Genomic DNA, 6,696 nt, shown 5'->3' on the forward strand with positions numbered 1-6,696 from the left:
GTGGACCCCTCCACCTCCCCATCTCGGATCTCCTGCCTCTGTGGCTCAGGGTCCAGGGAAACCCTGGGGATCCCGGGCGAGGTTTCTCTAACCACTGCAGGGCCTGAGGGACTGGCTGTGGCTTGAAACCTGTTCCACCCGAAGCTCAGAGCCCGGTCCAAGCCCTGCGACCAGCCTCTGCTCCGTCCTCCCCGAGCGCCCCCTCTTCCGGGAGCTGGTGTGCAGGGAGAGAGCAGGAGGAGGAGGATTCTGTGCCGGCTTGAGGGTGAACTTCCTGCGGGAGGGGACTCTGTGGCAGATGGGGGAAGATTCACCCAGGGAGCTTAGAAAACAGGCGGTAGGTCCTGGAGGTCTGCGTTGGTGCACTTTCGGGTTTGAGATCCCGGGACCTGAGGGCCTGCAAGGGTGAGGGATGCTCTTACTTGGGAGGTGGGGGATGGGAGCCTGGAGTCTGCCCTGGGGCGTGGGAAGGAAGGGCTATGGGAGCCCAGGAGGGGCGGGTCAGCATTTACAACCCCGACAGCTTAGAGGTCGGGCTGGGGTATTTACTGGAGGAGGGGGACCCCAGGCAGTTGTTACAAAAGTCTCTGGAGGAGGGCTAAGGGATGGGGGGGCGATATGGGGTGGTTTTCAGGGACGAGGGCCAGAGTAGGGGGCGGGTGGAAGGACGGACGCCCCCCTAGTGCTGGATTTGGTCACCTGGGAGGCACTCACTGTGAAGGGGCTAGGGGCTGCCCGGTGTGTGAGGGCGGAGCTGGAGGAGGGGTACAGAGGGCGCCCCACCCCACCTCGGTGGGGAGTCTGGAGGGGGGCTATTAGGGGGCAGGAATGGAGGAGAAAAGCTTGAAGATGTAGACAGCAAAATAATATTCAAAACAAGATTCGGGAGCGCGCTGGAGCACAGAGAAGTTAGGTAGATCGCCCGGGGCCACAGAGCCTGAAGGGGTCGGGATGGATCAGCGCGAGGTGACGCACCAGGCGTGAGGGCGCGGCGCGCCGGCGGGGGCCGGGGAGATGCGGGTCTTGCTGCTCGGGCTCCAGCCGTGCGCGTCCCGGCGCTTCCTGTCGGCAAACTCGCGAACCTTCCAACATCCCGAGGGCGGGGCTCCCGCCACACCCAGCCCAGCCCAGCCCAGCCCGGGGTTAGGGTTAGGGTTAGGGTTAGGGTCCCTCCTCCATGAAGCCTACCTGGACTTGCGCATCGGGCGCTGCCCCGGATCCCCCTGGGGCGGGGCATCCTCTGCGCCCCCTGGCGCCCCGCCCCTTTGGCGGGGAAGGTCGCCAAGGGTTACAGCCCCACCTCCACCCGTCCACCCCCTCCCCTCAGGTCGTCCGTCCACCCTGCGGGTTCTGTGCTCTTGCATGCGCTGGCGCTGCTCCGGGGCAGGTGTGTGACCAAGACAGACGCAGCTTCTCGCGGGAGCGCTCCTTCTGGGGTCGGGGGGGACACAGACACAGCGGTCCACACGCAATGATGCTGGTCTGGATGGCGGGGCAGCTGAGAGCCTCTGGGACAGAGGGGGCGCCTTGCAGAGGCCCCAGAGAGGACCCTAAAGGGAACGGGGTGGCCGGAGCCCATGGTTGGGGGGCGCTCCAGCAGGGGAGGAGGATGAATTGACTAAGGGGGACTGGGGAGGTGGTGGCGGGTCCCCGGGGTGGCCTGGACCAGGAGGGCCCCAGGGCAGGGAGGGTGGAGAGAATGCTGCGTCCCGTCCCTGGAGGGGTGCAAGCTGGTGCTTCCTGCCTCCGGAGGCCTGTCTCGGGTGCTGGAGAAACTCGTCACCACTCATGGGCACTGTTTGCGAGGGCTCGGCGGTGGAGGCTGGGTGGTGGGTGCTTTGTTCACATTCTGTCCTTAATCTTGACAGGGGCACCAGGAGGCGGAGCTGTGATGTGACTCCATTTTACAGACCGGGAAACAGGTTCCCCAGGCTAAATAAGTTTCCAGAAGTTACGAAGCAAGTGAGGGTGTGTAGGGAAAGGTCTCCCTGAGCGGGACAGGGCTGAGCTTGGGGACTGGCGCTGGCCGGTGGGTGGGCGTCTTGGTAGTCCCCCAGCTAGGTCTGGGCCGCTTTCTCCACTGAGGTTAAGAGGGGGATTTGTTTGCCTTCTCCCGGTGGCTTAGCTTCAGTCTTGTTCTCAAAGGGGTTCCCGCTCCCCTGGGCCCTTTCCCATCGCTGCCCCAGGAGCCCTTTGCTCTCACCATCTGCTCGGCTCCGAGACCTGCTGTTGCCTTTTTGGTTGAACAGCATCAGAGCTGGGTAACCCTTCAGGCTCCAGCTTCCTTTCCCGAAGGACCTCCACCCCCCTGGAGCTGTCAGAGCCGGCCCAACCCGGGGGCCGGGGGTGGGGTGGGGGGCGACCAGGGATCTTGGCAGTGTCTGGATTTTGGCCATTCTTATGGGTGTGTAGAGGTATCTCTTTGTTTTATCATATGCATTTCTCCGATGACATAGGACGTGGAGCATCTTTTCATGTGCTCATTTTCCATCTGTATATCTTCTCTGGTGAGGGGTCTATTAAGGTCACTTGACCATTTTTCAGTTGGGTTACTCATTTTATTGTTGAGTTTTAAGAGTTCTTTCTATATTTTGGATAACAGTCATTTCTCAGATGTGTCTTTTGCAAATATTTTCTCCTAGTCTGTGATTTATCTTCTCATTCTTTTGACATTGTCTTTTGCAGAGAAGTTTTTCATTTTAATGAAGTTCTGCTTATCAGTTCTTTCTGTCACGGATCAGCCTATGGTGTTGTGTGCACCGACTCATCACCACACCCAAGGTCATCTAGGTTTTCTCCTGTGCTATCTTCTAGGAATTTTATAGTTTTGTGTTTTACATTCAGGTCTATGATTGATCTTGAGTTATTTTTTGTAAAGGGTGTAAGGTCTGGGTCTAGATTCATTTTTTGCATGTGGATGTCCAGTTGTACCAGCACCATTTGTTGAAAAGACCATCTTTGCTCCATTGTATTGCCTTTGCTTCTTTGTCAAAGATCAATTGACTGCATTTATGTGGGTCTATTTCTGAGCTCTCTATTCTGCCCCACTGATCTATTTTGTCTAATCTTTTGCCCGTACCACACTGTCTTGATTGCTGTAGCTCTATAGTAAGCCTTGAAGTTGGATACTATCAGTCTTCCAAGTTTATTCTTCTTGAATATTATGTTGGCTATTCTGGGTCTTTTGCCTCTCCAGAAAAGAATCAGTTAGTTGATTGGTGGGGTTTTGATTAGGATTGCATTGAATCTATAGATCAAGTTGGGAAAAACTGACATCATGACAATATTGAGTCTTCCCATCCATCAACATGGACTATGTCGCCATTGATTTAGGTCTTTGATTTCTTTCATCACAGTTTTGTAGTTTTCCTCATATAGATCTTATACATATTTTGTTAGATTTTTACCTAAGTAGTTATTTATTTATTTTGGTGCTAATGTAAATGGTATTGTGTTTTAAATTTCAAATTCCAATAGTTCATTGCTAGTGTATAGGAAAGCAATTGACTTCTGTATATTAACCTTGTATCCTGCAACCTTGCTATAACTGATTATTATTATTTTTAAATATTTATTTATTTTGGCTGCGCCAGGTCTTAGCTGCGGCATGCGGACCCTTAGTTGCAGCATGCGTGCGGGATCTAGTTCCCTGACCAGGGATCGAACCCGGGCCCCCTGCATTGGGAGCACAGAATCTTACCCACTGGACCACCAGGGAAGTCCTTATAATTGATTATTAGTTCCAGAAGTTTTTTTTTTCTTTTCTTTCCTTTTTTTTTTTTTTTTTGGCTAATTCTTTTGGATTTTCTCCATAGATGATTATGTCATCTGCAAACTAAAACAATGTTATTTCTTCCTCCTCAATCTGTATACTTTTTATTTCCTTTTCTTGTCTTGTTGCGTTAACGAGTACTTCCAGTATAATATGGAAAAGAAGTGATGAGAAGGGTTTATCATTGATTTCTAAAAATGTCTTCAAATGTCACCTCGGACCTCCTCCCCTTCCCCATCTGTGTCCTTGGCAGCCTCATCAGCACCTCAGGGCTTTGCTGGGATGTCACCTTCTCAGGTCAGGCTTTTTCTTTTTTTTTAATAAAAATTTTGCCCATATTTTCTTCTAGAATTTTTTTTTTTTTAAAATTTTTGGGTGCGTTGGGTCTTCGTTGCTGCACGTGGGCTTTCTCTAGTTGTGGCGAGCAGGGGCTATTCTTTGTTGTGGTGCGCGGGCTTCTCATTGTGGTGGCTTCTCTTGTTGTGGAGCATGGGCTCTAGATGCACGGGCTTCAGTAGTTGGGGCATGCGGGCTCAGTAGTTGTGACTCGCGGGCTCTAGAGCGCAGGCTCAGTAGTTGTGGCGCATGGGCTTAGTTGCTCCATGGCATGTGGGATCTTCCCGGACCAGGGCTCAAACCCGTGTCCCCTGCACTGGCAGGTGGATTCTTTAACCACCGCACCACCAGGGAAGCCTGGCCAGGCTTTTTCTGATCACTGTTTACAATGGCAGCCACACTCAGACTCACTATTCTCTTTCCGGCTTTATTTTTCTTGACAAGAGCTGCCACCAGCTAATATACTGGAGATGTCTTTACTGTGTCTGTTGTCTGCTCCTCCTCACCCTTCACTAGAATGTAAGTTCTACGAGGCAGGGATTCTTGTCTGTTTTGTTCACCACTTCTTCCACAGTGCCTGGCACATAGTGGGTGCTCAATAGTTGTTAAAATGGATTAATAAATTATGGTATACGTATAGTCCAGATTAGATGAAATGTTGTCTGAAATTTTTTTCTGCTTCCAGAGGTAATTCTTTTTCTGATGTGCATGCTTCCCCTGTTACATTCCCCCCGCCCCACTTTCTTGGAGTATATATTCTTTTTTTTTATATAAATTTATTTATTGATTGATTGATTTTTGGGTGCGTTAGGTCTTCATTTCTGTGTGAGGGCTCTCTCCAGTTATGGCGAGTGGGGGCCACTCTTCATCGCGGTGCGCGGGCCTCTCACCGTCGCGGCCTCTCCTGTTGCGGAGCACAGGCTCCAGACGCGCAGGCTCAGCAGTTGTGGCTCACGGGCCCAGCCGCTCCGCGGCATGTGGGATCCTCCCAGACCAGGGCTCGAACCCGTGTCCCCTGCATTAGCAGGCAGATTCTCAACCACTGCGCCACCAGGGAAGCCCTGGAGTATATATTCTTAATTCCAGGGCTGGTTCTTTTCTTGTCACTAACATCTGTATCTGGGGATCATTTCTTCTGAACTAGATACTTCGGGAGGAGTGGGCAGCATGAGCTGGGGCATCTGGTAACTTCTGAGTAGGTGTGTGGCAGGTTTGCTCTGCCCTCCACCCTGTGGGCACCAGCAGGCCTCACGTCACAAGTGACTTAGTGTTCACAGACACCCGCTGGCTGCCCTGGTCAGCAGCCACAGAGCTGAATGCCCTGGGCCACCTCTAGGGTCTTCTCAGGGCCCGACTGGAGTGTCCATCTGGTTCCTCTTTCCCTGAAATCCTCCCTGCTGCCCTGTGTTCATGGCGAGGTAAATCTTGCGAGGACTGTGTGGAGTGCTGGGCGGACCTGCTGCCTTCCCACAGGATGAGGCAGTACAGAGTAACAGCCCCAAAGATGTCCATGCCCCAATCCGCAGAACCTGTGGCTGTCACCTCCATGGCAAGAGGGACTTCGCAGAGTAAGTAAAGGATGTTGCTTGGGATGGAGCGATTATCCTCGGTTATGTGGGTGGGTCCAGTGTCATTCCAGCGGTCCTTATAAGAGGGAGGCAGGAGGGTCAGAGCCAGAGAAGGAGATGTGATGATGGTAGTAGAGGTGTGAGAGAGACAGGGAGAGTGATATGAAAATGGTAAGCTGCTGGCTTTGAGGATGGAGGAAGAGGCCACGAGCCAGGAAATCCAGGTGGCCTCTAGGAGCTGGGAAAGGAGGGAAGCAGATTCAGTCCTAAAGCCCCCAGAAGGGGTGCAGGCCTGTGGAAACCTCGATTTTAGGACTTCCGACCTCCAGAGCTGTAAGACAGGAAATTCCATTTTGTTTGTGGAAATCTGTTACAGCAGCTACAAGGAACTCGTATGGGCAGGCGCGCCCGGTGCCAGGCAGAGCACCTGCCTCCCTGCCACGACTGGGACCCCAGGGAAGGGCGGGCCCTCGACAGCATTACCCAGCCCGTCCGACTCTCCAGGGGGCTCCTGACCCTGAACCTCCACGAGACAAGTCAAGCAAACCCCCCATTATGTTTAAACCAGTGTGCATTGGGTTTTCCATTTATGGCAACTGAGTCCTAACTATACCCCCAACTTGGTCGTAGGATGTCACCCGCCACCCCGGGGTGCCTAGTGCGCCCACCTCTTTGAGGAGGATGGGGCAGGACTGACATCCAAGGTCTGTTTTCACAACGAAGGGGACTAAGCAGACGGTCGAATATTCTTTGCTCGCAGGGGGAAAGGCCTCATGCCACGCCGGTGACCGGCGGCTCCACACACAGGGTACTGAGGGAGGGTCCAAAGCCCCTTTGCCTTCAGGGCCCGACACAGAAGCTCAGAGGGAACGTCCGGGCAGAGGTGAGTGGTCTCGAGGGTGGAGAAAGGTGCGGTCAGCATGGCGGCTGCAGCTCAAGTCAGGAAAGGGAGTCAGGAGCGGGCACAGTGCCCAGGGCCACTGTGGGTGCAGGGTCTCTTGCCGCCGCCCAGGCCCACCT

At 53.5% G+C, this 6,696-nt stretch overlaps 1 long non-coding RNA gene across 3 annotated transcripts; it reads left to right on the top strand.

The window, feature by feature from the left end:
• Window positions 1–231: 231 nt before the first annotated feature.
• LOC309668241 lies at window positions 232–6,616 on the top strand. 3 transcript variants are annotated; one of them, XR_014268144.1, is made up of 4 exons: window positions 232–337; window positions 1,328–1,387; window positions 1,869–1,968; window positions 5,445–6,616. It is a non-coding gene; the product is annotated as an uncharacterized lncRNA (long non-coding RNA). The 3 variants fall into 3 exon arrangements; XR_014268143.1 differs by having other exon boundaries at window positions 1,328–1,968; XR_014268145.1 differs by lacking the exon at window positions 232–337 and having other exon boundaries at window positions 421–1,387.
• The last annotated feature ends 80 nt before the right edge of the window (window positions 6,617–6,696 follow it).

The sequence above is a fragment of the Balaenoptera physalus genome, assembly GCF_965194825.1.
Source record: "Balaenoptera physalus genome assembly, chromosome: 10".
Classification (NCBI taxonomy): domain Eukaryota; kingdom Metazoa; phylum Chordata; class Mammalia; order Artiodactyla; family Balaenopteridae; genus Balaenoptera; species Balaenoptera physalus.